Source organism: Puntigrus tetrazona, chromosome 24 (genome assembly GCF_018831695.1).
Source record: "Puntigrus tetrazona isolate hp1 chromosome 24, ASM1883169v1, whole genome shotgun sequence".
NCBI classification, from domain to species: Eukaryota; Metazoa; Chordata; class Actinopteri; order Cypriniformes; family Cyprinidae; genus Puntigrus; species Puntigrus tetrazona.
In genome coordinates this window covers 2,350,719-2,370,915 of record NC_056722.1, presented here as the reverse complement: position 1 = coordinate 2,370,915, position 20,197 = coordinate 2,350,719, and the positions used below count along the sequence as shown (strand labels likewise).

Below are 20,197 nucleotides of genomic sequence, written 5' to 3'. Positions count from 1 at the left end.
GAAAACCTTAATAAGGTCTTCCATGTTATTTGTCCTTTCAACAGCCAACTGAATACATCTGAAGAGAGCGGGGAAAAAACAGGTCGGGCTCCTGACAGTGTTGATTTGTTTGTTTGAAACGCGCCTCGACAGTATTTCCAAACAGAATGGAGCCTAATACGGGAAAAAACTAGACTGAAAAGATGAACGGCGAGATGTTTGAATCATAATGGCACAAGTTCAGATCCGGCGTACAGGTATATATTTCACCTATTTGTTTAGGCTCGGCATTGTCGCGTTTTTTTTCTCTCGCGGCAACGCCACAAAAGCATCAGATGCATCAGAGTTGGGCCGATACAATGTACTATTAGCATTTGCAAGTCAAATGCACGTGTTCCATCAAAGTACTCCATCAAAGAGCATTTGCGACGTTTCTCAGATTTAGTACTTTGAAAAACTCACCCCCACCAGATACGGAGTCTCTCTGACTTCTCGCATCATCTCTCCAAGACACTGATAATACGATTTCAGTGTTTCTTTTTTTTCCCTTTTTTTTTTTTTTTTGCTGTTGAGAAACAAACTGGATTATGAAGAGATCACTACATAAACAGCTTTCTAAAAGGAGCCAGCTATTTTAAAAGAGGCTGAAGGAATGCAAAGAGGGATTTAAATTTTAATTTGAATTTATTCCAGCAAGTGAAAGGTTCTTTTGAGAGGGGATTTCGGCAAAGATGATGGTATTTAAAAGTGATAAACAAGCATCTAAACCTCCAGTAAAATGCAGACATTTCTTCTTCTTTCGAACACAGAGGCGAAATAGGGCTTGCTATGGTCACAGCTGTCAACCCACAACAACGTGAAATGTAAACTGAAACATCTTGCACAGATAAGTACTGCATGCACACGCAACCTTCAGCTGCAAAGTTTCTGTGCCGAATTCTGAGCGTTTCTGAGCTTTACAGGAAATCGTCTGCGGTTCATTTCAGGGTTGTTATCGCTGTTCGTTTACTAGAACTAAATAAAACTATTAGAAACATTTCGTTAATTGAAGTAAAGCTGACATAAAATAAAATGGAAATATTAGATGAAAAATGTAGAAGAAATTTTGCCACCAACGGGAAGCCAAAACAGCAAAAAATAAATAAATAAATTAAAAAAAAAAAAAAAAATATATATATATATATATATATATATATATATATATATATATATATATATATATATATATATATATATATATATAAAACAAATTATTAAAGCTAAAATAAAATTTAATAACTTAAGACACATATATAAGTGCATGTGTGTGTATAAATGGCAAAAGCACATTTTCGAAAAATTCTACAAACAAAATTTTTATGTAAAAATAGAAAGTAAAGAGAGAATAGAAAATAGTTGTGAATGCACCAAACAACAACCTTCTCTTTCAGTATATGACTAGTCATATATTGGCAGATATCGGTAATCCCGAGCTCAGAGACCCGTGAAAACATTGTATTTAGTAAGCAACTCTCTGGCTTTTCGCGCACTGGTCATAAGCGGCATAAATCGTGAGTTTAGTGCGTATGTGACATACATAGAACACATACCACACAAACAAAGAGTTACATCATGCTGTTGCATGGTTAATCCGATCAAGGCCAGTCTTTATGCCTTTGCTATCTTCAGCAAATGCCGCCAAAAGTGGCAAGTAAACCATTTAACAAGAGTCTAAGAGAATGATTACAGAACCAGGACCGGATACGATTTCACACTGCTGGATGGCTCAATCGCATCTCCCAAACAGGCTTAAAACTGGAGAAACACTATAGGGCATCACTTTTTTCTAGTTTTGTAAATATTCCGTACTAAAGAAGTCGGGCAAGTAACTTTTGAGTTGGCAAACTGGATTGTGCATGCTTTGTAGAGGGAATATATCAAGTCAAAGAAGCTGATCAAGCTGACAAGAAGCCTGATATAAACAGTAATCATTGAGTAAAAGATGCTGGCACTTTGTAATCAATTAACGGGTTTCGCTCACAGTCCAGGTTTGACATTAGTCATAAGATTTCCACACAACATGCAAAATTATTTTTTTTTAAAGTGTCATTTTTTTGTACATTTCACGTGAAATTTCATTCATTTTATTAAAGTTCTATCCTAGCAACACTGATTGAATCAGTGACCTGACTTTGAGGCGGGACCATCTGTTAGTCCAACCAATGGCAGACAGGAGTTTTCAGTTAATTCTGTTTAGAAACATCATCAGAAAATCATTATTTTGTAAACGTGTTTAAATTCAAATTCATTTTTTTCATGTTATGCCATCAATATATTTCTCATAATAACGAGACACTATGTCGTATAATTTTTTTTCTCATTAAAATGATATATTTTGTTATATATAATAACAAGATAACACAATATATTGTCTTTTAATAACAACATATCATGACATAATTCAATGGGTTTTTTTCATTACACAGAAAAAAAATGGTACTAATTTTTTTTTTATTTAAATACACAAATTTAGTTTGCTAACTTTCAGCAAAATTGAATTAAATGTAGCTAAAATAAATTAATTGCAACCACTTGAATCATTTTTATAATTATTGTATAATGAATACTTTTTTCTGTACATATAGATATGATTATTGTTAAAATCATACTGTTTTCATTATTATATTATCATATTGCATACTGTTTAAATCTCATTATTACAAGAAAATATTTTGTTAAAACAACAGAGCATCTCATTATTATAAGAAAATTTATTGCCAAAAGTATTTGCTCACCTTCCGTGACTCACATATGAATTTAAGTGACATCCCATTCCTAATCCATAGGGTTCAATATTACTTCGGTCCTCCCTTTGCAGCTATAACAGCTTCAACTCTTCCAGGAAGACTGTCCCATTAGGTTTAGGAATGTGTTTTGGGGAATTTTTGACCATTCTTCCAATAACGCATTTGTGAAATCACACACTGATGTTGGAAGAGAAGGCCTGGCTGTCAGTCTCTGCTCTAATTCATCCCAAAGGTGTTCTGTCGGGTTGAGGTCAGGACTCTGTGCAGGCCAGTCAAGTTCATCCACACCAGACACCAGTTATCCATGTCTTTATGGACCTTTGTGCACTGGTGCACACTCATGTTGGAAGAGGAAGGAGCCAGCTTCCCACAATTGCGTGGAACTGTCCAAAATGTCTAGGTATGCTGAAGCATTCAAAGTTCCTTTCACTGGAACTAAGGGGCCAAGATCAGCTCCTGAAAAACAACCCCACACTATAATCCCCCCTCCACCAAACTTTACACTTGGCACAATGCAGTCAGACGAGTAGCGTTCTCCTGGCAACGGTCAAACCCAGACTCGTCCATCAGATTGCCAGATGGAGAAGCGCAAATCATCACTCCAGAGAACGTGTCTCCACTGCTCTAAAGTCCAGTGGCGGAGTGCTTTACACTAATGCATCTGACGCTTTGCATTGCACTTGGTGATATATGGCTTCTGCGCACCGTTCTTGAGCTAATGTGAAGGCCACATGAAATTTGGAGGTCTGTAGCGATTGATAGGTTGGCAACCGCTGTCCCTGCTCCATCAGTTTCTGACGCCTATTACTTTGTGGCTGAGTTGCTGTCTTTCCCAAACTCTTACATGTTCTTATAATACAGCTGACAGTTGACTGTGGAATATTTAGAAGGGAGGAATTTTCACGACTGGATTTGTTGCACAGGTGACATCCTATCAAAGTTCCAAGCTGAAATTCACCGAGCTCCTTGAGAGCGACCCGTTCTATCACGACTGTTTGTAAAAACAGTGCCTAGGTGCTTGATTTCATACACCTGTGGCCTTGGAAGTGATTGGAACACCTGATTCCGATTATTTGGATGGGTGAGCAAATACTTTTGGCAATAGTGTATATTGTTTAGACAACATAACATTGCGTTAACACATAACTGAGTGGAAAAAATATGTATGTGGCAGCAATACACCACGGTATATCAATGTTAGTGGCAGAAATTACACACGTTAAAGGATTAGTTCACCCAAAAATTAAAATTCTGATATTAATTACTCACCCTTATGTCATTCCAAACCCGTAAGAATCTTCTGACACAAATGAAGATATTTTTGATACTTTCCGAGAGCTCTCTGAGCTTGTTCTTCTCAATAGACAGCAAGGATCCTTTCAAGATCAAGGCTCATTTAACAATTCGTCTCCAGTGAACTACGCGTACAGTTCACATATGTGATAAGCAGATGAGATGAATTGTTGAATAAAGTTGCTATTTTTGTTTTCTTTGTGCACAAAAAGTGTTCTCGTAGCTTTGAAAAATTACGGTTGAACCAACGCTATCTCAAACATTTTTTACGAGATGGCTAATTCATACGATTTTGGTTTGTCTAAACCTAAGTGATGGGTAGGTTTAGGGGCGGGGTTAGATTTAGGTCATTAGTTCAAATGCATACAAACCGACAACTCATAAAATACATATGATTTAGCAAAAACCATATGAATTTAAATGAGGGTTTCACAAATTAGCCACCTCATAAAATACGCCCAAATTCCTGTGAGATCGGGCCGGTTGAACCACTGATGTCAAATAGATTATTTTAACGATCTCCTTGGTATGTTACCTTGATCGTGTAAGAGTCCTTGCTGTCTTTGAAGAGAGTCGGAGAGCTCTCAGAAATCCATCAAAAATATCTTATTTTGAGTTCCAAAGATGAAATAGCTCTTACGGGTTTGGAATGACACAAGGGTCAGTAATTAATGACAGAATTTAGATTTTTGGGTGGCCTATTCCTTTGACATCACATAAATAGTAAAATGAACAATTTTCTAAATGGATGCACTAAATAAAACCCATCAGACCTGCACACACATTGCTCTAACGCTCCTCATGTTCTAATTTCCACTGCAAAACTTTAAACATGGGTTTTTAAAAAAAGTCTACGCACAGTCCAGTTTATTAAATCCTCAGGAATTATCTTTTCCTGACAGAACAAGGTTTGTCTGCTCTCAGTTCACTTTTTTGCCATCCATTCCTGGATTTAGCCAGGCAACTCTCCTGAAAGCACAGAACAATTGGTAATGCAGGGTGATGGCAATGACTGGAGCATTGTCTCAGGGGACAGCCAGTTTCAATAGGCTCGGAAAGGCAATCCAAAAGGTGCAGATGACAATGGCTTTGTTGCTATTTATGCAGAGCAGATAGCCAGGCATTGAATCAGGCCTCCCCAGAGCCACCAGAAAGACCTCTGAGAAACATACAAACCAGGTGATAGGAGGGACATATGCTGCGGTGGATCCAGCCACTTCAGAACGGAAGCCAAAGAAAGTTTGACTATCAAGTGCAACCGAAAACAAAAAAGACATGGATGGTGGTTAGAACATATATTTGTTCAGTAAATCAACAGTCAATGACACACACACACACACATATATATATATATATATATATATATATATATATATATATATATATATATATATATATATATCACCTACAGCCATGCTCAGCAATATCACAATACACTACCAATACACATATATATGAATTTATACAAATGTTTAAAGCCTGTAATATACTACATGATTGTTTCCCTGACTTACTGTCTGGAGAAGTTGACGCTATTTGCAGAGAGTCAGAGCCAGTCTACAGATTTGTACTGACAGATTCCATAGAAAATCGAGTGGTGTATGATTGTCACAGAACTATGATTTATATCCAGACGAAGATGATCAAACATGTTTAATATTTTCGGATGATTTTAGAATACATATTGTTTTTATTTGTAAAGCAATGAACAAATGCACACGTTTCAGAACTGAAGAAACGATCTATTTCTTATTGTATAAATATATTTTGCTAGCATATTGCAATAAGGTAAAGACAAAAGCATTGTATTGGTGGAAAAGTTACTTATTGTTTGCATAATCTACTCCAAAATTTTTAAAAAAGAAGTTTTTGTTTGAACAATGTATGTGTGTTTACTGTTTAGATTATGTATATAATTTCAAAATATATTCCGTTATTATCTTATATATATATATATATATATATATATATATATATATATATATATATACAGATTATAGTTAGATAAGCAAAAAATAAGCATAACTTTAATTTTGAATGCGATTAATCATGATTAATAGTTTAATGGTCATTTAGAATAAGGCATTAATATGTGCTTTATAAATACTAATAAACGGCCGGTATGCATGGTAATAAGCAACTAGTTAATAATGAATAGTGTTTCTGGTTATGTTTATAGCAGTGTGCCTTAATTCTTTCATTTTAGTCTATGGAGAGAAACCAAAGAGCCAAGAGTAAACCTAGATGTTTTCAAAAAAATAAATAATTTGCATGTACATTACACTTATTTATGGCTTTAGGACCCTCACAAGGACCGCTCATGCATTGTAACAACACACACACTTTGGTAATGTTTTTGCGAAATGTATTCACCAATTTGATCGGGGCACACGCACACTCTCATTGTTAGCTTTAGCGAAGGCTAAACTATTTGACACTTGCCAACTGGCGTTTGAGCTGACGTTAACGCGACACTAGCCGCCGCTAATACAGCACTACTCGGATGAAGACAAAGTGGTAAACAGCGGTGCCGGCTGAATAAATGTTTCCTCATAAACAGCTCTAAAATATATCATCAACAGCAAGCACACTCTTATATTCATAACATCCATATTCATCCATTTGGGAATGATACATTCGCTTGATCCTCTGTTGTCGGTCTTAACGCTGGCAAAAGTGCTCTATAATTATTGCTCTCGGCACCAGGCTGAGACAAATAAAAGTTACATCGCAGCTGCATTAACATGTGAATGCGGCTTACAGAAGCGCGCGCGGTAAACTGCTCCACCTGGCTCGCGACAAACGTCCTTGTCACAAAGTCCACCCACCGCACTGGCTTCCGCTGAAAGGCCTCCTGGGGGACTTCAGTGACCATTCACTATGTTTTCTCTTTTCCCAAGCACCTGTGACTGTTTTTGTGCGTTCCCATTTTTTTCCGGCTTTGTCTCTCTCTCTCTCTCTCTCTCTCTCTCTCTCTCTTTTTTTTTTGGCAGGGCCCTATCATTAGGGAAACACTTTCTTTCAAAAGGAATTCTCGCCGCTAACAATGCTGTTTGTGTGTTTACTAGGCCTCCGAACGCATCCAAAAAACATGTCACGGTCAATAACGGCGGGAGAAGGTAGGTTACGGCGGTCACTCCTTGCCTTTCTTGGGCAGGTGCAGTTGGAAAGACTCTGCCTCTGCCGCTTCCGAAGGCTCATCCGGCTTCTCCATGGTCCTGGACCTTGGAGAGCTGCTTTGCCATTTTCCAAAGGAGTTTGGCACAATGGCTTTGTCCCCTCTTTTCATTGTGTTTCTGTAAAACACATTTGCAGCATGACTCTCCAGGTTTATCCCTCTTGTGAGCCATCTACCCCTTTTCTCTTTCTGCTTCCACTAAACCTACGCTCATCTCGCCAACCTGGAGTAACGGAGAATTACGCGATTGTGCGCACGTCGTTTTTTTTTTTTTCCCTTCTTCGCCGTGGCTATTTGAGCTTTCCCACTTATGCCATCTCGATTGACACTCGGCTAACTGCTAGCTGAATGCAGCTTGCCCGAATTTGGCCGCGAATTGAAAAACGAGGACGGAAAAGGAGGAGGGGGGGGGCGAATAAATATGCAGATTAAAAAGTAAACATTCTCCAAGAGAGGGAAAAACAACCACATTTTCATATTTAATCCAACTTAGCAGAAACAAAAATAACACATTATGCCCTAATTGGGTGCCGTGTAGTCCACAAATACTATTACAAGGCCGATCAGGATTAGCTCTGCTACATACCTAGTTATCTATTTCGGAGTGCCAAGACTGCAAGCAGTGGGCAACTAAATTTCAAAAGCTGGCAAATCCAGTTGTCTCCTAAATACAGAAAGTACTTAAATCCGGAGCTAACACAAGAGAAAGAGGGATAAAGGGTACTCTGCATATCACCAAAAAGCTTGTGCACTTTGCAGAATCACTGGCTAGGTTAAACAAATATGCTAAGCAGACATCAAAACAATCCTTTGATCTGCAGCCTAGTTTCCGGAGCAGCGGCTGGGCTCCTGTTGTAAATAACTTGTATAAATCTGTACCGTTTGCCTTCAGGTAATTTTCACGAAAGTGCCAGGAATTCGCAAGGAGAGATCAGATAAAAGCCGTATTAGTTATTTAGCCACTGCTACACGCTCTCACGTGGCTAATGATCGAATTATTAGCGTTGGCGAAGGAGAAAAACACGGCGGCTTACGTACCTCCGGCAGCCCAGGCAGGTCCGAAAATGCATTGTCGGGCGTCATATACAAAAGAGGCTTGAGGAATCTGAATGCAGGGAAGCTATGTAACTTGCTGACTAACTTTGTCCTCTGTTTTGATGGAGAACACAATGGAAAACGCTGTCCATTCAAATCGGTCGGGGGAACAGAGGGGGCCTGATAACAGCTCTGAGGGCACAGGCGCACTGGCACCGGGCGACACCACACCACTCACGCCCAACAGAACAACTTTTGTGCCGTTGTCATCCTCCAGAAGTTTGTCTTCTTCTGCAACTACTTTTTTTTTCTTCCCTCGGCCGCTGCAAAGTTGTACAGTTGTGCTTTTGATTCGAACATCTGCCGTCCCTCGGCTACTGCTTCCGCTCGGGTTATATCCCGGGTATATAGAGGGCCTGTTGTTTACAGAAAGTTTAGTGGTGAACGTGTACTTTGTAAACTCACATTTAAAATAGTAACATGCATGCTAATAAGCAACTAAAAGGTGTAGCCATAAAATAAAGTGTTACTGAAAATGTAATGCAATTTGACCTTTGCTGTAGTCTTTGAAACATTTTTGAAGTCCATTTTGCTAGACTCAGTATTAAACTCAGTAACTCCATTGTTTATTACTTTAATTACTGTTATTAATTTATAACAATAATTTGAATATTAAAGGTTATTTGGTAACACTCCAGTTTATGGAACACTGTTTGCTGTTTATTATTATTGGCTTGTAGCAGGTATGATTTGGTATAAGGTTAAGAGGTCTAGAATAAGGTCTCTCGGCTTCTGCTTCTGCTCCGGCTAAATAGAGCTGTTTACAGAAAGAGTCAAGTTCAGTGTTGAAAATGTACTTTTTAAACTCTTTTTAAAATGTGGTAACACTTTAGAATAGGTTACATGTTAACTAATAGGTTGACTTCTCAATGACTTCTTAATATGCATCTTATTAATAGTTAGTAAGCTAGTTGTTAAGTTTAGGTAATGGTTAGGATCAGAGATGTAAAATAAACTCATTAGAATAAGGTATTAATATGTGCTTGATTAGCACTAATAAATGGCTAATATTCTAGTAATATGCATACTAATAAGAAACTAATAGGAGTTACCATGAAATAAAGTGTTTCCAAAGACGTAACTCAATTTGATCTTTGCTATGGTCTTTAAAACATTTTTATAGTATATAAAATATATATCTATATTTTATATAGTCCCATAGTGGACCCATGGTCCATTTACCCAGCACATTCACATAAAGTTTCTTTATTAAACTCAATAACTCCCTTGTTTGTCAGCTAACCAAAGGCAAAAAAAGTAGTTTAGATGAGGCTTTGGTTTGACATTTGCTTATTCATTTGCATAAATAATTTCACACATTATATTTTTCTATACTTTCCAGTGTCCGTGAAAAACTGCTGAACTTGACATTCAGTTTAATCCCATTCATGTAAACAGAGCTGGGTAAATGTTAAAGAATATCAAACGCTAGTGTATTATAACAATACCTGTACTTTTGACTATTACGCAGATAACAAATTTACTTGACAATACAATATTCATGAGTTCATGCGGGTCATATGATCTTCAGCATTTCAGTCGCACCTTTACAATATACAGCACCATTCCTATGTTTTGACTCAGTAAGATAAAAAAAAAATTGTATTAAGTAGACTTAAAATTCTATATTATCATAACATATATATATATATATATATATATATATATATATATATATATATATATATATATATATATATATATATATATATATATATATTTATTTATTATGTAAACCATATCATTTGATCAGTATAAAATAATAATTCCTGCTGAAGGTGAGTAATGATGCTGAAAATTCATGTTTGCATCACATGAATAAATCACATTTTAAAATATATTCAAAAAGAAAACAGGTATTTAAAATTGTAATAAAATATTCCTATTTTTACTGTATTTTTGACCAAATAAATACGCCCTTGGTTGAGCACACAAGGTTTCATTTAAAAAAATCCAACCCCAAATTTTTCAATGACAGTGTAGTATACCTAAAATATTCATTGTTACATGATAAACTACTTAAAACCCCATAATTATATATTTGTCTACAGTACTAATACTTAATATACTTTATAGTTGTAATTAGTGATTTCACATCAAAAAAGTCACAATATTGAATAAAAATAAACTGAATTCAGGTCATAACATGTAAATATATTTTTCCCCCCAAGCTCAAATCCCAGAGCATCATCTATGCAAATGCATCATGACACACCACACAGAAAAAGACAAAATAACGCACGGGATAAAGTAATACTAATAAAAGAAGGGGGAGAGAGAAGACAGGAATACATTGGTTAATTTCTGCTGTTGTATAAATGTCGGAGATGAGAGCGCTGGTCTGGGCGCTGTGCATATGCATCGGGGGGCTAAATTGTGAAATGACAGATAGAGATTCTGGGTGCGATAGTGTGGAATGACTAACTAATAAGAAGGATGCGTCGGTCTGTTAGCGGAGAGAGGCATTAGCACTCTGGCTGTCAATCAAATGGCGGGATGCGGGGGCTGGGTTAGGGTGGGCTGGTCTGGGGTGGGGGGTGTCTAAACAATTATCATTTGCACAAAGACCAGAATTGTCAAGATCACACTCATTTTGGCACTCTCAAAGAAGCCAACTGATTAGAAACGTTTATATTTTCTGAACGAAGAAAAACATCAGTGCTTACCTTTAAAGAATGAAGCTAGGATGGTTGCTTGATAGTAGTCAAAAGTACAAGTAAAAATAACGATTAAGCACCTTTAACATCTATGGAAGCTTTACACGATTCCACAAAAAGGTCCTTTTTATGGTAGAAAATGTTTCTTTAAAGAACTTATTCCTTAAAGGTTTTTTTAGGGAACCCATAATGGTGCTTAGCTTAACCCTACACTCCTAAAAAAAAAATAAAAAAAAAAAGCATTGATGCCGTAGAAGAAAGAACCTGCAAGTGAGCACTTCTTAAAAGGACGATATATTGTGTGAAAAACATTTTGATATAAAACTTTTTTCCACTTCCACTAAGAAATCTTTTGTGTGATGGAAAAGTTCCATGGATGGTAAAGGCAGAACCCAAGAAAACTTCCACCCGGATAAAAATGGTAAGTTTGGTTGGTTTGAAAAGTAGTAATCTTTTCCTGAACAAGCTGTATTATTTTATCCACTTTAACAGCTTAAAGTTATGCACCAAAGTGTTTGTCCAAATCGAGAACCAGAATTATGATGGTACAAATCATAAAAATAAAGGTCCTTTATTGGTATGAAGAACTTTTAAAATGGTCATTTGAAAAATAAACGGTTCTTTTTGGAACTGATAAAGGATTTTTTGTGGAACCAAAGATGGCTCTTCTGTGGTATCACTATGAAAAATTGTTTTTGGAATCAATTTATTTATACATATGGTCCGCATTGTTATTTTGAAGAGTAATAATCAACATTTCCGCAACCATTTACACAGTTTAATTAATTAAAATTGTCCATTCAAATCTAGAACCCTAAGCAAGGTCTTTAATGACATCTATGGATCGACAAAGTACCTTGAAACCTGTTCACTCCACAAACTATTTCTTTAAAGTGAAAAAATGATCTTTAGATTAATAAAACGCTTAAGCTACGATAAAAATGGTTCTTTTAATAACTGATCGCTAAAAGATTCTTTGGGAATTCCAATATCTATCTTTCGTGGCATCATTCCTTTGTTACCCTTAGAATCTCTTAGTCTGAAAAAAAACCCACTAACAACCACAGACGCTCTAAATTCATCTGGTGGGACTTCTAGTCCAGCACTGGGCATGCAATTTTTTCAGATACACAAGTTTAAAGAAACATTTCAACAATTAACTAGACGATTTAGTTCCGTAATAGCATCTAATGTCAAAAGGATCGGCTGGTAATTCGTCTCGGCAGTGGAAGTTGAAATAATCCAATGCAAATGGTTTCTTGTACACAATCCCTTTGGCCTTAATTGTGGTGGCGGTTTGAACATGGTGTGTGACGAAAGTTGTCATCGCTTGCATCCGCGTCTCTCTGAGCAGAACAGAAACAGCAAGAAGTTCTAACAAGAAACAGTGTGCCAGGTGGCGAACTGGCTGTACCAACACAACGCACAATCTGTCCGCTTCTACATCCAAAGCACTAGCAGCTGCCATCAACAGCCCCACACTCACACTCTCTCTCGCACTCACACACACACACACACACCCCTAAAACATGTTTGCTTCCTCCACTGCTCTCATGTGACTGATAAAGCCACAGGTCGGCCTTCGCCACTTTTTAAGGGTTTGTCGTATTCAAGTTACATTTTAAAAAACGACATTTAAATTATATTTTGTGTTGAGGCCTCACTTTGGTGAACAACAATGTGCTTTCACGCTGGAAAGATCTGCTAATCCAAAATTGAGTAGTTAGAGATTTTTCCGCCTAAATTTTTTGGAAGAAATAACTCGGAAATGGTAAATTTGGAGATTGCACGTAAAATCCAAAATGGGCTTTTTTGTTTCCTTAATACACAATTACGCTCTTATTGTGATTGATTTATATCGGTTTTATTCGAAAATATGTAATTTTACAGAACTAATATGTATTTCAAATGCTTTTTATGTTGATTTCAAGCACTTTTTGGGTTACATTGTTTGAAAAACCTAATTCAAAATTGTGATTATGACTTGCGTTTATGCATATAAAATCCACATGAATACATTGGTCCCACAGTTTACCTTTTTCTGAAATATTCAGGGGGAGGGGGGGGCAAACAGTTTATCAAAATACATCTTTTCCTATCAGGTGATGTCACCAAGCCATCTTAATTCCCAGTCATTAAAATAAAACCCTGCTCTACATTTTTTTCATTGAATATATAAGTATCATTTATACAAATAAAATCCCTTGTGGGTGCTGTTTAGTTTTTTTTTTGTAGTTATACATTTTTTTAAGGTAATTCAAAATTGTGGTTGTGACTTTGTACTTGTGCATATAAAATCCACAAGCAAACTTTCTTCCAGCTCTCCTAATTTATCTTATTCCGGTCCTTGATTCTGATTGGTTGAGCCATGTTCGACACTATTGTAAAATACTGTACAAACACACGCCTTTGTTTATGTCTGTGAGCTGCTCGGCAACCACTATGTTCCAACCGCATCCGTTTCTGAGGGACTACATTGTTTGGTGAATCATTTTTTATACTATCATTGCACTTTATTTGCTCTGTTTTATTTTGTGAAACCTCATTACGTTTTAAAAAAGCAATAAGCCCCGTGAAGGTAACACCACCCCTTTATAAATTCACAGCAAACCATGGATTCTTGGGGCTTACTGCTTTATTATCACATTTTTCTGGTCTTATTATGAACGATCAATTATGGAGGGGGGATACAAAATCCTAATTAACATGTAACAACTTGCTCCGCCTCCAAACGATGTCACCAGGCCCTCTTAGTTTTAACTCCTCCTCCAGTCAAAATCAGCATTTTTTCGATTTGCATTTTCAGTTTTAGTGTAAATGCATCACATTAGAAAACAAAATCATTTGAGGGTGCTATTTCAACCTTTTTGTGTAACAATTTTTTTAAATCGTTGTTAGGACTTTTGTTGTGTGCGTATAAAATCCACAAAAGCACATTTTGTCTGCTAAATTGCTTTAATTACTACAGTCCTGTTTTATGTAAAATAACCTACCAGCGAAAAAAAAAATAATTTTTTCAAAATTTAACACCTCCAGAAACGACTTTGCATTTTGGATGATGTCAGCAAGACCTCTTATTTGAAACTCCGACCCCAACCGCACGTTCACATTCCAATCTATTGCAAATGGCTAAAATCCAGACTTGTTTTATCATCACTAAAATATCCAGTTACACTTTAAATGTGTCACATTACAAAATAAAACTGCTTGAGGGCCTGTTTTTTGGGATAATTTATATATACATACACATATATATATATATATATATATATATATATATATATATATATATATATATATATATATATATATATATATATATATAAAATAATCCAAAATAGTGGCAACTTTGTGCACTCAAAATCCTCGTGAGCGCATTTTATCCACGACTACTGGATCCCGTTCCCTGCCAAGGGTGATACACCGCATGTTACCGAGGACAAAACATGTCACGTAGGACTGTGCTTTGAAATCATCCCGGCCTCGGCAATTTTTATTAAAACACAACCGAGAACAACGATTGCTAGTATGCGTTTTAATCACATTTGCAATTTTTCCACGTTTTCAATTAGAAAACTGAAAAGCCTGAAAATCTGTCGACATGTACAGATTAAACGAGCATAAAACGAGGGCGACTGGAGGTACGCATCCACCTCAGCGCTCGTAAGCTTCCGCTGCAACCCGCCGGCTAAAAATAAAAACTTGGCAAAGTTGTGCACATCTCTTATTGGTCCTATAGTTTGATTTCACATTTAGCATGTGCGGCCCCCCCTCGCGTAAACACGGCATTCTTCTCTTCCCGCCATACAATGAGACTTGAGTGACTCTGGCAGCGAGCTCTGGATCGCTGCTCCTCAATCCACCAGTGTATGTTATCAGCAGGTAAACAAGCTTTCCAACAAAGCCATAATGGAACTGCAAGCGGCATAAAGAGGCTCATCTCAAAAAAGCTATACAGTCCATCAAAGCCGGTGTCATTCCTTCTGCACAGGCGCCGCGGCTGCAAAAAACACGGCCATTTTCCTTCGCCAGATATCTGCCGATACACCGCCGGGAAGGTCCGGACCAGTTATCTGCAACTCGTTAAAGAGCAGGAGCGATCAGGACAGATGAAACACGAGATTGAAACACTTCGCCAAGTTCTCTCTAATCCCCTCTGAGTTCGAAAAATATTTATTTCCTCCGTGGCTAAAAACATCTGCAATTCCCATATTTAAGTTTACACATTACGTTCTTGGCCGTAACATGCATACACACAAGCATATCACTATAAATGTACAGAACGTACTAAAATGAAACTCTCTTTGGCTGCCAATCAAAACGAGGGGCTTTTTTTTTTTCTTCCAGAGTTTGATCAACTGAATCATCTGGTGTGGTGTGAATACATATTCTATTCTCTTCCATGGCACCAAATATCACGCTATATCCTACGGTCTGTCAATCTGGCTGACACACGCGCGCACACACACACACACACACACACACACACACACACACACACACACACAAACACGCATAATGATCTTTGTCCGCGACATGAAAAGTGTCTTAATATAAACTCTATTGATGCCGCATTTGAAATAGAGCGTTTAACTTGCAAATGTATAAATATTTGCGGCACATATTGCAGCGTTTGACGAGCACGCTGTAATGATATATTATTACAAGCTGAGGCATTACACCTTCTGTCACCGCGTGGACGCAAGCCACGTTCACACAAGACGCGAAAGGTGAGAACCACGTGGCGTTTCTGTGACCAGCAGCGGTTCAACACTGAACGACGCACTCGATGACTTTTCAATTCACCACACTTTAAATCAGGCTCCGTGGATGCTAGGCTAATCTGCCGAAACGAGCCGCGGCGGGGCGACGAACGTCCAAAGATGTCGTGCAAGGGGTTTGTTTTGCGACGTCGCGTTTTACAATCTTACCTTCATCGCGTCTTCCGCCGACAGACGAACGCGGGCCGTTACAGCGTTACGTTACTAAAAAACCGTCAGAGTACGACGATAGCTGGCAGAAAATTGCAGGCATTAATAGTAATATTTCTCACATTCGCGGATGAACCTAAATAGCGCCCGTTGCGCAAAATACGAGGGAAGTGAAATCGGCGCCGGTTTCAGTTACCCGGATGAGCTCGTTTCGAAAAAAGCGGATCGAGAACTGATTTTGTCTAATTATTCTTTATTTTATTTATTTTTAAGCTACATTTCCACGAGGAGTCATGTTTATTTGTTTTAGGCGATATAAAAAAGGTGATCTGGGTCCATGAATATATATATTTTTTTAAATCCTCGGTTAAAATACAAGGGTTTAGCATGTATGAAATAGAGGCTTTAAGGGTAGATCTAGTCTTTACAATGGCATATAAAAGTCATTGATCTCGTAATTTTTGCAATTTTCAACTTTTTCAAACTTGCAAATTTCAAAGTGTTTTATTAATTTTATTATATAATTTTTTTTGTCTATCTGTTACAAACATTCACAATGGTTTTATTGTAGTAGGAAAGTGTTAATTTTTTTTGGCTAATCAATTACCATTTGTATAACCACAGTTTTATTACAAACACTATGGTTAATTTGTGGTTACCGTGGCTTAACTAGCTATAGCCACCATGGTGATAAAAAAATAGTTAATTTTTATCAGGGAAAGTTATTTTTTTTCTTCAAGAAATACTAACTATGTTGTTAAACTACATTAAAATATGGTACTGCTCTCATTATAAACCATGCATTCGTATTTATTGGACTCACTGGTCCAGTCAGTGTGGCAAAACCGAATCGACCAATCATAGCCCATCTATAAACTGACCAATAGCAAACGTGGAGAGTGTTCAGGAAACTCGTTTGATAACAATTGCGTTATTTATTTTAGCAGTACCCTAGTAATACAGAAATCCCACATCATTCTGAGTGAGATTTTATTATTTGAAGTTTACAATAATTGCAATAAACATCTAAGAGGATTGGGTCCAAGTTTATTTAAACGTGAATTCCTGTGCGAGGTTGGATTAATCAGACTCTTTCGTGGCAATAAATGTGTTATGATACGTCATTTAAAGGAAATGAATATCGCACACTGTATGATCAAACAAACACAGGGCTTCTTTTCGCAGTCACCCGTGACACTTGCTCTTCAACGTTTATCTCTTTCTGGGAACGTGCAATCCTCCATCTTGAGTAGAGGCACTCGAGGCGAATGAAACATGTCTGTTTAATGATCGTTTTGAATGCGCGCGGCAATAAAAGAATCTTTTGAGAGGCTGTATATTACCGAGCCAAAATCTGTTGCTCAATTTCCAAACACAAAGAAAGGAAATTTGACGGAATTATAGCTATTTCCAGGTCCCGTCTCTTATGTGGAGAATAAACGTTGTTTAATTTCTTCATTTTGATGTGTTGACACACCGAGCCCAGATCATTTTCCACTCAAACCTCTAAAAGCTCCATCTCTATTATCGACCAGCAGTGGCGGGATATTAGTCGACAGCTGTTGTACGTAGTTGTGCAGGAGGCATTAATAAGAGCCTTAAACAGGGCAAGTCAGACATCTCCTTAAATCTACTCCCACGGCAGAGTCGCCATTTGTGAAAATGCTACGTATTAGCGGTGGTGATATTATTTTTGCACTTTGTTCGGTTCAAACGTAACCTAATCTGCTTTAAAGTCGATCAGAACGGAGGTCATTAGCGTGCGCGCTGGTAATAAAAGCTAAAAAAACGTTTCACTTTTCATACATTCGGGTTTTTTGTTGTAAGATGGCAAAGCTGCGTCGATCAGTGTGTGCAGTTGTGAAAGTGAGTCAAAGTAAAAACCCGGCAAAGACACAATTAGATGAAAATTAAGTTATGACTAAATATTTATGTCTCATAGACCATGATCTGTCCGGTGACAAATGTGTTTGACTCAACTCTGCTCGAGGAAACAGTGTGATGCCGATATCAAATCAACCATGCCGTGGTGTTATTTTAAATAATAACCGCATGAAGCATCTCATATTATGCCTTTATGAATCATAAAAGTCATTGCATCGGTGTAACAGTGTACTTGCCTTTGCATACAGGTTCATGTTTTGGTGCTCACATGTGTGTCTTAAGTTCTTCTCATCTGATCCTGTTTCTGGCTCTTTCATTTTCATTTCTTTATCATATATCATACTGGATTAAACCAACTCACAAAGCTGAAGTATGGAAATCTTATTCCTATTACTACATCGTAATAAAGTGAGCAAAGGGGGTGCATTTTTGCAATTTGCAATGTTTTTAAAGTCACTTTTAAATTTATTACTTAAAGATTATGAGTTAAATACAACCCAGCACCAGATAAAAACCCAATGGTAAGTTCTCTCTATATTTTTATTTATAGCATATAGGTTTTTTGAGTGTATTTTTCTAGCAAAAAACATCTTATATTTATTAATTAAATCAATATGTACATTTGACTTGTTATTTTCTATCCTATTTGCCTGTTGTAAAATCCATTTAGCTTACAAAAGTTAGTCTCGCGTACAAGAGGAAGTGACATCATTTTGAAGGGAAAACAAGAGCGCCAATAGTAATAGTACACAAAATTCACTTATTTTTTGACGCAGCTTATGACAAAACAATACAAATAGCAGCGTGGTTTAAATATATCAAAATTATTTTTTAGTCAAACAAAAATAATTTTTTTTTCATCCATTGTGTATAAAAAAATATTAATCAGGTTATAATTAATAAAGGTGAAGTGCCTGAGCCAAGGCGTATTTCAGAAATACTTATTACAAGAATATTTTTTTTTACATTTTTTCCAAGCAAAAAACATCAGCAATGGATTGGATGAAGTGCGTTTTGTAATAGTGCTTCTAAAACAAAACTCACTTATTTTTTGACACAGCTTTTGACAAAAATCGGATTTAGAATATCAGCTCGGTTTAAATATGTCAAAACTACATTTAAGTCTTAAAATAAACTAACAGAGAACTCTCTTTTTCCTCCATTGTGTATATTAAAAAAAAACTGTTTATAATTAATAAAGCTAGCGCCTGAGCCAAAGCAAATTTCAGAAATATTACAAGAACTTCGCAAACACTACTTCCAAAAGGGTTTCGTTTTTGCAGCAATGCCACAAAAGAACATTTTTTTGGTGAATGTCCCTAAAAATCATTTTAATAACCCTTTTTGTAAAGAATGGAAAGATTCCATAAACGTTAAAGACGCTTCCCGGGAAACCTTTTTAAAAGCTCAGTGCCTCCGCTCGCTGTCTGTACAAATATAAGCGAGCGCGCGGAAATCGAATGCTGCAAGCCACGTGCATTGTCATCAGCCTGTTAATTCGGCATATTATCAGCTTTTTGGTGAAGCAAACACCGTTTGGAAGGATGTCACACCAGCGCAGAGCTCCGTGGTGTCTAGCATGGGTAAGTCCCGGCTCCACAGTAGGGGGCTGTAAACATTTACACTGAGAGGCTGTCCATTCCACATGGTTCTCCTTCACCAGCAACCTCAGCATCTCGCGTTTAGTCATTCAGGCCTGTCCCGAGATACTACGAATCACACCATCAATTTATGAAAACGCCGTCCAAATGTGACAGCCGACTTATGCTAAACGGAGCAAATAAAGCAAAACATTGCCGAAACACCCCTAGGCCCACATGGTACCGAAGGCTCGGCGGAGAGCTGCTATGCTCCCCGCTGTGAACTGGGAAAGTGATGTTGGTGCGCCGTGCTCCTCCAAGAGGGTAATACCGTTCCCGGGCCCCGATCGAAGCCCTTTTGAAGTCTGTTGTGTGCGAGAGCGTGCCAACGTTAGCACACGACGCTAGCTAATGCCCCCACAAAAGCCAACATTCGACAAGGACCGAGCTGAAAGAGAAAACACGTCTAAGTTGGGAATAATTCCCCGTACCTCGGCACCGCTTTAATTTTAGACTGAACACGTTACGTAAGTGACAGACAATAGCAATAAAATGGATCCCATTAATTCCTGACATGTATGGGCTTGTTTGCTATTCATTAGTTTAGTTGACACAATAGAGGCGTAATTCTTTTAAAATCTTCCGTTCTGCTCGGTTGGAAGTGTTGCCAATGACTCAAGAGCATCAATAGGCGATGATTGCAAAACTTATGTAAACAAGTACTTACAATCATAGCGGTGCGCGCATTAGCATAGGAGGAGAGACCGAATTGGGGGGCATATTTTTGGCTCTAGAAAACTAAAAAGCCTTTTAA

At 37.4% G+C, this 20,197-nt stretch overlaps 1 protein-coding gene across 1 annotated transcript in view; it reads right to left on the bottom strand.

The window, feature by feature from the left end:
* The window catches only part of st18 (ST18 C2H2C-type zinc finger transcription factor), a 65,390-nt gene extending 57,026 nt beyond the window's left edge, over nucleotides 1–8,364 (bottom strand). The window contains exon 1 of the mRNA XM_043225622.1: nucleotides 8,275–8,364. The gene's annotated coding sequence lies outside the window, so the exon portion shown is untranslated. The remainder of the gene's footprint in view (nucleotides 1–8,274) is intronic.
* Between the last annotated feature and the right edge of the window lie 11,833 nt (nucleotides 8,365–20,197).